We start from the raw sequence: 12,692 nt of genomic DNA on the forward strand, positions 1-12,692 counted from the left end.
GATGCATAACAAGTGATTGCGAAGACCATAGCCTGTATCAGACGCACCTTAGTCTCCAGAGAGACACCATTGCTCTTCAGTACTTTGGAGAGGTCCCTGACAGCAGACTTTCCCATGGCAATGCGCCTTTTAATTAGAGCCATATTGCTTCCCAAAGTTAACTTTTCTCAGTAAACAGACCAAAAATATATTGCAATTTTAATTCTTAAACTAGGATACTACAATGAAAATAAATCAGTTAATTTACTGTCTACTCAAGCTTCAGTTGAAAGTGGATGTACTAAAACTTATTTTTGGGCTTAATTTGGCTTTGTGTTTGAGGAGAAATCCTTACTGGAAGTTAAAATTTTTAATAAAGTCCTCTTAAATTTCAGCAAGCAAGATTGTATTGTCTGTATTTAGGTTTCTGAGTCTTGAATCTTGTTGGTCATTCTTCAGAGTCCCAAGTTCTGAGTATAGCAATTAAATACGTATGGTGAAAGGATATAGTCTTGACTATACAGAAATACTGCTTCCGAACTTAACATGCAGGTCCACGTGACCACAGTTGTGCTCTGGAATTTGTTCTTAGTGTTGGCCGTAATTGAGAGCCACATAGCTGAATGTTTTATAGAATTATAACACCACTAACCATCTTTCTGATGTTCTTTGCTCTAAAGCAAAATGCATATGTTGTCAGCAATGATATGCTTCACTCTTCTCAAGCCAGCTTCAATTTCTGGGAGTTCCCGGTCTCTTATGTTAAGGTATTCTTGGATAGTCTTTAGCAAGGTATTAATGTATAGTTTCTACACTCTGTTGGATAACCTTTTTAATGGAATAGACACAAAATGGAACTCTTCTAGTTGGTAGGTAGCTGTAGTCTAAATTTCTTGGTGTTGACAAGTGAGCACGTCTAGGTCTGCATCTGTTTGCTGAAACACAACTGATCATCTGTCAATTCCTGGAGTCTTCCACTTTGGCCTGTATCTTCAGTGCAGCTTCTGTTACAGTACCTTTAGTTCTTGATTATATGCTACCTCCTGAAATAGCTCAATTTACCCAAATTACTTTTGTTAAACAATGACTCTGCCATTCTTTTTTCCAATCTGCATCATTGAATATTTTGCCAATAGAATGCTTGTCATGCAACTGGAGGGTTGATTATTCTTTTTAGAAAATGCTCCTTCAGTTCTTTAAGCTTGAGAAATGACTGTTCATCCCTCTTGGTGCTCCAAATCTTCACACATTTTGTTGTCATACTTTGCTTTGTCTGCACAAGTCACCCTTAGAAACACTGTAATGCCATGAATGAATATGACCCTTCCATTCATAGCCTTCAACTTGATAGTTTTAGACTTTGTTTATGATTAAGGATAAGTCATTTGTTGTATCACACTTAACATTATTTGTCTCACTCGACATGACCAAGAAGTGGAGGGAAAGAGGAAAGCTATCAATGGACTGTTTCTCATATGTTCTTGTGGGTGGGGAGAGTAGGGGAGGGTGCTGCTGATACTTTAGTTACTTCTTAGATTATCTGAGATTGCTTCCCTGCCAGATGTTGCAGTCCCAGGATCAAGGACTGAGCTACAGGTGGTAGAATCAGGAGTGATCCCCTAAGCAAACGATTGTAACCATAACCTATACCTCTTGGTATAGGTATACTCAAGGGCTTGATTGAATTAATCTTACCTTACCAAAACTAAGGTATATGGTGAATTTTATTTTGCCTAGCAGTTAAGATAGTTAATTAGTTTTGTTCCTATGTAACCCTACCCTACATGAATGGGAGTCGACTAAAGGGGAAGCACTTACGAGATGGGTCTTGCTACCTACAATGCGGACTAGCACAGCGGCTGAACCTGATGTCCCTTCCCAAGGTGAAAGTTGGGACAAACATAAATGACAGAGAAGGAAGAAATAAAAGTGAAGGTAAAAGGATGGCTAAATGAGTTACGGAGGGTGGGAGGGATCTAACATTATTTGATATTTAAGACAGAAAAAGGAAATTACCTTTTCTAGTTAAATTTTATCAGATCAAAAAGTTAATGGCCAAGCTGTTCTAAAGTTTGTTTACCAAACATAGTTGATGGCTATTGACTGTTTTTCAACAAAAAGCTCTAAGTCCACCTTGAGACAATACTTGATTTGCCCTGATGAAGGTGTGATAATGATGGTTTTGGATGTGTGAAATGATTGTAAGGGGCAATGTAACCCCTTAAGTATAAAAGAAACAATGACCAAAAGAGCCAGGGCAGCGGGGGTGGGTAGTGAGTGGCTTGAAGTACAATGAAAAGACGATGGATGGGAGGGCCAAATTATTTTGGTACTCTTACCTCTCTGTCTATGCATAAGACCCCATTCAAGGATAAGTTATTAGGAGACAGCATTGGGGGGAGATAAGTCCCACCCTACCCGAAGTTATTTTGTAAGTCACTACCTTCAGTTCTCCTTTGGGTGTGACTTGTAAGCCTGAGACACTGCAGGAAGGAAACGGAATCCTTGTTTGCAGAGGACACTGCTTTCACCTGGTATAGGTGTACTGCTGGCCAGCAGCTGCCAACCAACAACTGCAGCCTTCAAGCTCTCAGCTCATTGTTCTTCAGTCTCTCGGACTATGGACATCATCAGCCTACATCCACAATTGTGAGCCACTGCCCTGATGGTTTTGACTTTGTGTGACCTTGTAGCAATGGCACAGATAGAAACGGGAGGCCTGAAGTGAGAAACTTTGAATGATGGAATGGCATAACAGTTTGGATACTTGCAACATTGTTAAGCTCTGCCTTTTAGGAACTTGTCTTGTACTAATTAATCACTCACTGTAAAGGAAATTGTTTATGAAATAGATGTAAGAATAGTAGGATTTACTGTAAGAGTCCAGACAGTGTTAAGTATGGCTTTAGGAAAATGGGAGTAAATGAAAATGAGAAACCTTAGGGTTTCCCTCTTTGTAACTTTAATGGGAGCAAAGTTCATTTTCCTGTTCTGTCTTGTAAGCACCAATTCTTTAATCTAAAAATTTTTTAAAAGGAATTTTCCTTGAGAACCAAATGACAATTCCTCTTCCAAACAGGGAAATTGAAAGTCTACAAAAGCATAACAAAATGGGTGAAGGGAGCCCATACAGTAATATGAAATAACAAAAATCATGTACTAGTTCAGTGCTAGTAGCAGTCAATGGCCCCTCCTTAAACTAGGGGTGGTAATTGTTTCACATTCAGAGCATTGTCTGGACTCGGGTCTTTATTTTTAAGACTGTAGTTTCTTTGTTGCTTTGGGCATCATTGTTGTAACTTTGAAGGTCCAGCAACACCAATCCATGGGGTAGATTTGCAAACTGGCAAAGTTGCCATTTTTTTATTGGTGTACATGGCTAAGTAGCCATCGTCCTGGCAGGGGTGCAACCAATGCCATCATTCCCTGATCCTGGAAAATGTGCTGGAGACCTTTTAGAATGGTTTTGCCATCAGCACCAAGTGTCAAGTCCAAGATGTTATGCTGTGCTGTGCCACTGCCATAGTGCAATGAAGCCCTGGGCCATGTCTGGGAGGCTGCTGCAGCAGGCAAATCCTTTGGGTTTCTTGATGAGATTAGAAACTGATTAGTTAATGCAGCTATTATGCTGTTGGTTACGTGAGGCAGAAGTCCCACCTAGGAACACTTAGGCAGCTGAGCTAGTTGCTTCACATATTCCTTGACAAGGGGACCAGGGTCTTGTCCAACCCCCGACAGGGAACTTCAGGCCATTATGAAAATAGGAGGGGTACAAGGACCTAAAGCTGGGGAGAAGTTTTTTGAAGCTTCCTAACATAGGATTCTTTTAAAAACATTTTTCCCTCAAATATTTTTTTTTAAATATCTTACACTGGTTTACTTAGAAAGCTTGTATACATTGTTTCTTGACAAGATTCTAATGCACTAAGTCTGGGTAAGAATTGAAAGGTGTAAAAGATGTGTCAGGTGGTTTCATCTCTTTACCTGAATGTATTAACACTATGATGTCTAAGTGGGGAATACTACCTTTACCTGATTATAAAGCTGAAGGCATGTAAGTCTGCCCTTAATGTCAATACTGATTAGACTTTTCAATGGGAACCAAAAAAATTGCCCAAACCTACGTGTTTATAGTGACCCTATGAACAAAAGGCCTGAAGCCCCTCTACAACTACAGACATTTGTCAGTTTCCAGTGGATGCCACTCCTGTTTCCAAACCTTCATATCAAGACATTTTATTACGATACCGGAAGCCGGTTTTCAATAGGCAAGCCAAGTTCTGCAGGTGGACAGATGGGTTATTTAAAAGCATTATTGCCCAAAAGGCAGTGCTCACCATTACCCTGAAAGGTCACTAGGATTAACTTTCAGATTACCCATATTCTCAAATAAGTAAAAATGTTAAACTATTGCCTTAATTTGATCCTGCAAAACAGAACTGTATTAATTCATTGTAGATTTGCGTTTGGTTTAAAACACAGTAAGGATCTCAAATTTTTATCCAATCAACTTCGAAACTTTTCATGGCTCACTGAACAAATAGGGTCACTGAGTCATGCTCAACTCAAAGGCAATCAACTGTGTGTTTATTTGAAATGTAGGATATCTGGTAGACCAAAGGAGATAACTGCCTTGATCAGATTGCTTAAAAGCTGGAGCTGTTGGTGCTGACAAAAGTCTCTGCAAAACAGACTTGTATGACCTTTGAAAAAGGTAGATGGTTTGTTGCAATTAACAGCAGACCACGGAGATCTGACAGTGGTTCCATTGGTGGCCTAGTGGTAAGAAGCTGCACGGTTTGAATCAGCTGTTCTGTGGGAGAAAGATGGGCAATCTCTTACCATTCAATTAAATGCTTCTGAAAACCAGCTATGGATCAGTTCCTACTCAATGGTACACAGCAACCACTTGTGGCTTCAGCAATTCCAGACATAGTAACAGAGGTGCAGAAAATGCAGCCGATAAAAGGAGATCCATACTCGGTGAGTGAGCTTGCAAATAACTTTACCTGAATTCCAAACTTGGAAAGCAGTTACCTACAACTAGCATTGGTGTAGGAAGGATCTTGGCTTTTCCTTTACAGTGTAACTCCACAGTTAACTTGGATTTGTCAGCCAACTGCCAGAATCTGGTTAGAGGAGACCTGGACTTGGTCCTGTTAGCCAGTATAATTGTATAACATGATAAACTCATGTTAATATCAAACCCTGAAGAAGAGGCAAGGAATGATTTGAAACAGTGGTTCCTTTATGACCAACAGAGGCTAGATGAGAAATCTGGCAAAAATCCAGGCTTCTGCTTGGGAATAATCTGGGCAAGAATTGCCAGTGACATTTTACAGGCAACCAAGAATAAGTTGCTGTCAGAATCTGCTCTGAAGTCTAAGCAGGTGGCCCATCATTTGATGTATTTGGACTTCAAAGGACTTATATCCCACCTTTTGAAACACTGGTAATATTCCATGAAGCCATTCAGAAGAAAACTGCATTTTGAATGGCCTCCAAGCAACGGTAGGCTTTGTCTAAACTGCACAAAGTAGTCCCCTGGCCTCCAGGACCTGATAACGCACCTTCAGGCATCATTCTGGAAATATTTGCCACCTGTGTTTATAGAAACTGGACTTGGAGACAAACACTTGATAAAGCTGCCCTGCAGTTCCCGTGAAGATTCTAGACTAGTTTTCCTGATGTACAACATCTGAATTCAATCTGTTGTTTGGACTGCATGAATGACAGGGCATAAAATTATAAAACTAAAAAATACCCGTATCTTGGATATCTGGAAAACTTTTTAAAAGGTGGTGCCCCAGATATTTGCATGATAGAATGGGAAGTTTTATGCAGGAACAAGTCACTGAAGGAATGCAGTGATGTACCCACAGTATCTTTAAACAATTACCTCTTCGTCCATTGGTCCTACCCTGACTCTACCACAGAAGTTGCCAGAGCCCATTGCCATATGGACAGGGCACTGTGAACAACCCCGTGCTGTTCAGATGGCTGCTTGGTTCTGAGATGGCAGTTTCCTAGAACATGGGCAACATGTGATGGGGAAAGTTGCTGCCTTAAGACCAGTAGATGAAAGGTCCTGAAGAATGAACAGTCCAACTTGATGGGCTGAATTGCGTGCTGTCTTCCTAGTCATGATGGAAAAACTAGGCAGTGGTGAGTCCATACTGGAGGATTTTTCCTGATTCATGGGCAGTGGCTAATAGCTTGGCTAATAGGATCTAGCTAGTGGACAACAGAAAATTGCAGGTGACTCTGGAGTGAGGCATGGACCTGTGGACAGTCATCTGGGAATTGAGAGGACATTAAAATTAGACATGTTGATGTTCATCGCAACCCTTGCCCTGGATCAGAGGTGACTGGAAATCAGTGTGTGGACATGGTAGTGTGCTCCCATGGTGGGGTGAACTGGGCTCATGAAAAAAGCTGCATGGTGCAGCTGGAGTGATACAGACAAGAGCTGAAACCAGCAAATACCTCTTACACTCTCTGAGGCACTAAAGGCCAAATTAACCCACTTTTTGCCATCAAGAGATTATGCTGATGACTATGGGGCAAATTCCCTTAGAGGAAGTTCCTGCACAAAGCTGAGTCAATTATATTCGACCTATTGCAACAATGAAACGGATTCCTCAAAGGAATAGGTACTGACTCTGGACTGGGCTATGCATTTCCTGTATCAGATTCAAGTGTTCAAGGAAAAAAAGCCATCAAAACAACCAAATGCCAAGTCCAAAACAAAACCTATTGGAACATTGGAACAAAAGAAACTATAGTAGGTTGGGCCATCAATTTCTACTTCCTCCAAGGCAAGGAACAAATTACAACAATGTGTCAGGAAACATATTACATGAACAGTGTACCATGTTGCTTATTATCCTCAGTGCTGGCTTTACAGACCATTTGAATGGGAAAGTGAAACATTTTGTCTCTGAAATGGGAGATCTTGGCATGAAGGGCTGGCTTACACTTCTTCATGAGTGTGCTCACTCAACATGGAAGCATGGGGTGGTCCCCTTCACACGTGTATGCTTTTCAGGGGTGTTTGGGGAAACAGGGGAGGGTGCTAGTGTTTCTCTTAAGTTCCTTCCACATCACCTGAAGTTGTTTCCTTGTTGCAGTTAGAGGACCACATGTCCCTGTAGGGGGAAGCAGGAATGGTCCCCAAGTGAATTCTAACAGTTCCCTTATATAGGTGTGCAAGAATTCCCGAGGGCCTCTTGGGATGGATTGTGCTTTCATTCCAATTTTGAAAACGAAGGTGAAGAGGAGGAGGAAGGGAAGGACCTTAGACAAGATGTGGTGATAAAAGCTATGGATCAATAGTATGTAAATATTTAAGGCACAACACATGGATGCTTGTATACAAAACAACTTTAAAAATTTAACAGTGAATAATTATGATCTTGCATATTGGTCAAGATAATATACTATTGTTGTCCCTACATAACCCTGCCCACCGTGAATGGGAATGGACTAAAGGGGAAGCACTGCCAGACTGGTCTTGCTACCTGCAATGTGGCCTGGCATGGTGGCTGAGCCTGATATCCCTTCCCAAGGTGGAAAAGTTTGAGTAAACATAAATGACAAAAGGAAAGAAATAAAAGTGAAGGTAAAGATGATGGAATTGGTTATGCAGTGGGGAATCGAACATGTTGGTACTTAAAATGAAGTTATTTCCTTATTCAGTCTTTTATCAGATGCCAAAAAATAAAGATTAAACAAATTTGACAACAAAAGAATGTTTTAGTTTAACCAAATGTACTTGATGACTATTAAATATTTCAATAAGTTGTAAGTCTACCTTCAGGTAATACTTGACCCTGCTGAAGGTGTAATCATGATTGTTTCTGATTGTGTATATTGTAAGGGTAAAAGTAACCTTTTTGAGTATGAAAGGATCAATGGCCGGAAGGGCTGGGGGTGTGGGGGTGGCTTGTGGTACAATGAATGAAATAATATGACCCTTCCATCCATAGCCTTTCATCTTGGGACTCTAACCTTTTTGTCTTAAGACCCCATTCAAGGGTAAGTTATGGGATAGGATGAGGGTGGGAGACAACCTAGACCCTACCAGAAATTATTCTATACACCACTACCTTCAATTCTCCTTTGGGTGTGGCTTATAAGTCTGAGACATTGTAGGAAAACACAGTCTTCTTTGAAGAGGACACTGACAAACAACCCCAGCCTACAGGCACTCAGCTCATTGTTGTCCAATCTCTTGGACCATCGGTGTCATCTGCCTACATCCACAATTGTGGATGGTTTTTGCGTTTCTGTGAGACCTTGTAGCAAACCGTGGAATTCAAATGCATAGGTAGCCGTGGGAGGCCTGAAGGAAGAACTTTGGATGGTGGAGGGCACAGCAGTTTGGACATGTGGAACACCGTTAACCTCTGCCTTCTAGGAACTTGTCTTATGCTAATCATTGTAAAGGAAATTGTTCATGAAATTGTAAGAATAGGAGAATTTACTGCAAGAGTCCAGACAGTGTTAAGTATGGCTTTAGAAAAACGGGAGTAAATGAATGAGAAATCTTAGGGTCCCCCCCTTTTGTAACTTTAATGGGGAGCTAAGTTCATTTTTCCTGAACTGTTGTGAGCACCAAATCTTTAATCTCAAATTTTTTAAAAGGACTTTTCCTCAGGAACCAAATGACAGTTCCTTCTCCAAACATGGAAATTAAAAGTCTGCAAAAGCAAAACAGAATGGGTAAAGGGAGCCCACACAGTAATATGAAGTGACACAAATCACATATTAGGAGTTCAGTGCCGTCCATGGCCCCTCCTTGAACTAGGGGTGATAATTGCTTCACCCTCACAGCATTGTCTGGACTCATTTTTATTTTTATTAAAGACTGTCAGTTTCTTTGCTTTCGGCATCTTTGTTGTAACTCTGAAGGTCCAACAACACCAATCCATGGGGGAGGATTTTCAAACTGGCAAAGTTAAAGCCTTCTGCCCTGCAGCACAGGCCTCTCAGCAGTCCTCACCGCCGGTTCACCCCCGCCACCCCCAGCTCACCACGGATGATACCGCTGCGCTCATGGTCAACAAGGCTCCAGCATGTGCAAGGCCAGCTTCATGGGTGAAAACGCCCCCCCAGGCTGTCTTCTCCATCGTGGGGCTCCCTCAGCACCAGGACATGATGGTGGGCTTGGCCAGAAGGACTCCCACGTGGGGGATGAAGCCCAGAGCAAGAGAGGCATCTTGACCCTCAAGTACCCCATCGAGCACAGCACTGTCACCAACTGGGACAACCTGGAGAAGATCTGGCACCACACCCTCTACAACAAGCTGCATGTGGCCTCCGAAGAGCACCCTGTGCTCCTGACAGAGACCCCCCTGAACTGCAAGGCTAACTGGGAAAAGATGACCCAGATCATGTTCGAGACCTTCAACACCCCTGCCATGTATGTCTCCATCCAGTCTGTGCTGTCCCTGTATGCCTCTGGCCAGGCCACAGCATCATGATGGATTTCAGCGATGGGGTCACTCACACTGTGCCCATCTATGAGGGGTACTCCCTCCCCCATGCCATCCTGCGTCTGGACCTGGCTGACCAGGACCTGACCGACTACCTCATGAAGATCCTCACCCAGCGAGGCTACAGCTTCACCACCTCGGCTGAGTGGGAAAGTGTGCATGACTTGAAGTTGAAACTCTGTGCTGTTACACTGGACTTGGAGCAGGAGAGGCCACCATGGTGGCTTCCTCATCCTCCTTGGAGAAGAGCTCCAAGCTGCCCGATGGGCAGGTCATCACATCGGCAATGAGCGTGTCCACTGCCCTGAGGCACTCTTCCCACCCTCCTTCCTGGACATGGAGGCTGGTGGCATCCACAAAACTACCTTCAGCTCCATCGTGAAGTGTGATGTTGACATCCACAAGGATCTCTACGCCAACACAGTGCTGTCCGGTGGGACCACCATGTACCCAAGCACCGCTGATAGGATGCAGAAGATCACAGTGCTGGCCCCCAGCACGAAAAAGATCAAGATCATCGCTCCTCCTGAGATCCGTGTGGATCTGCGGCTCCATCCTGGCCGCCCTGTCCACCTTCCAGCAGATGTGGATCAGCAAAAGGAAGAGTCTGGCTCCTCCATCGTCCACCGCAAATGCTTCTAGGCAGACTGTTAAGTTGCGTTATACCCTTCCTTGATAAAAAAAAACAAAACACAAAACCCACCTAACTTGCTCAGGAAAAAAGGAGATGAGAATTGGCATGGCTTTACTTGTTGGTTTTTCTTTAAAATATTTTAATTTCTTTTTTTTTCTTTTTGCACTTGAGTCAGGATTTAAAAACGAATGATGAGGGTGACAGAAGTTGGTGTAGAGTGAGAATCCCCCCAGTTCTCCAGTGTGGCCCAGGACTTTGATTGTGCCTTGTTCTTTTTTAAATTGTCAAACCAAATAATTGCAATAGGGCGATATGACAGAAAACTCCTGCATCTCCAAAAGCCTCTACCTTCTCCTAAGCAGAAGAGCCCAGTTCCTCACCCGGGTCCACGCATGGACAGGGGTAGCAGGGAACATTGCTTTTCGCGTAAATTGTATCTAATTCACATTTTATTTGAAACTTCCTTAATACTTGTTCTTTAATGTTTTGGTTTTTTTTTTTTTTTTTTTTTTCAATAGTCAGCCATTAGAGGCCCTACTCTTTTGGGGCATTGCCCTTCCCCCAACTCTAGAAATATGAAGGTTTTTGGTCTCCCTGGGGTGGCTAAGATGAAGAGGCAACCAGGGCTTTGCCTGTACATTGACTTGAGACCAGTTGAAAAAGTGCACACCTTAAAAAAAAACCCCACAAAAACTAGCAAAGTTGCCATTTGTGTTGGTGTACATGGCTAAGTAGCCATGGTCCTGGCAGGGGTGCACCGATTCCGTCATACCCTGCTCCTGGAAAATGTGCCGGAGACCATTTAGAATGGTTTTGCCATCAGCACCAAGTGTCAAGTCCAAGGTGTTATGCTATGCTGTGTCACTGCCATAGTGCAATGAAGCCCTGGGCCATGCCTGGGAGGCTGCTGCAGCAGCAAATTCTTAGGTTTCTTGATGAGATTAGAAACTGGTTAAAGCAGCTATTGTAGTCAGTTACGTGAGGCAGAAGTCCCACCTACGAACACTTAGGCAGCTGAGCTAGTTGCTTCACATATTCCTTGACAAGGGGACCAGGGTCTTGTCCAACCCCGGCAGGGAACTTCAGGCCATCATGTACATATGAGGGGTACAATGACCTGAAAGTGGGGAAGTTTCTTGGAGTATCTGTACACAAGATTTTTTTTTAAATTTTCAATGATTTATTTATTAGTTGAAAATAACTTTTCTTTTAAATTTCAATGATAATTTAGAGACTTTGGATTTCCATTCACTCATTGTTTAAACTTTTCTCCCCTCCCAACCTTAATACACTGTAATTCCAGACTCTGTGGATAAAATCTTGATGCCTGAATTTACATGGGGAATATAAACATGCAATTGTTGATGGGACTAAGGAAAGTCTGAGTAAGCTGAAAGGTTTAAAAAGATGTGTGAGGTGGTTTCATCTCCTTACCTGAATGTATCTGCGCTATGTCTAAGTGGGGAATAATACCTCCATCTGATTGTAAAGCTGCATGTAAATCGGCCCTTTGGCCAATACAGACTGGACATCTCAATGGGAATAAAATTTCCCAAATTTACTGTGGGTGTTCATTTGAAAGTGTAGGATACCTGATAGACCAAATGAGGTTACTGTCTTGACCAAAGATTGCTTAAAATCTGGAGTTGTTATTGGTGCTTACAAACTGTCTATAAAACAGCCTTGCATGGCCTGTGAAATAGGCAGATGGTTTGTTGAAGTTAACAGTAGACCAGTAAGGTCTAAATACAGTGGTTCCACATGTACTTGAGCTTTTCTAGACATTTGAAGTGCAGGAAATGCAGCCGATTAAAGGAGACAGGTGACTCTCTTGACTCCAAAAGTAAACAATTTGCATTCATGTGGCAAGGACCTTAGCTTTCCTTTACAGTGTGACTACAGAATTATTTGACTTTGTCAACTGTCAGCTGGGTTAGAGCAGACTTGGACGTGGTCCTGATATCAAGTGTAATTGTACATGTTTGGATGTTTGAAGCAGTGGTTGCCTATATGACCAACAGAGGCTGGTTGAAAGATATGTCAAAAATCCAGACTTCTGCTCAGTGACTTGTTGAGAATAACTTGAACAAGAAGCACCAATGACATTTCCCAGACAACCAAGAATAAGTTGCTGTCACAACCTGTTGTGAAGACTAAGCAGGTAGCCCAACATTTGGTTTATTTGGACTTTGTTTCAGAATGTGGGATACGAGTCCTCATTTGGTAATAGTCCATAAAGCCATTCAGAATAAATAAGCATTTGAATGGGGGTTGAGCAACAGCAGGCTTTGTCTGAATTGCAGAAAGTACTCTCCAGGTCCTTATAACCCACATGCAGACATGATTCTTTAAGTACCTGCCACCCATGCTTATGGAAACTGGACCTAACGGCAAAGACTTAGAGTCCCTACTGTTACCATGAGAATTCTGGACTAAAAAGTTTCCTGATACTCTTACATAATCTACATCATCTGAATGAGATCTATTATTGGACATTCTTTGGATTGTATCAATTGTAAGATACAAAGTTATAAGACTGGAAATACCCATTTCTTGACGTTAGATTAAAACTTTAAAAGGTG

General features: G+C 42.3%; 1 pseudogene; it reads left to right on the forward strand.

Moving 5' to 3' along the window:
- Positions 1-9,021: 9,021 nt before the first annotated feature.
- LOC102856602 lies at positions 9,022-10,118 on the forward strand (annotated as a pseudogene).
- The last annotated feature ends 2,574 nt before the right edge of the window (positions 10,119-12,692 follow it).

Source organism: Elephantulus edwardii, unplaced genomic scaffold, assembly GCF_000299155.1.
Source record: "Elephantulus edwardii isolate Elephantulus edwardi_28Jun2011 unplaced genomic scaffold, EleEdw1.0 scaffold00074, whole genome shotgun sequence".
Lineage (NCBI taxonomy): Eukaryota > Metazoa > Chordata > Mammalia > Macroscelidea > Macroscelididae > Elephantulus > Elephantulus edwardii.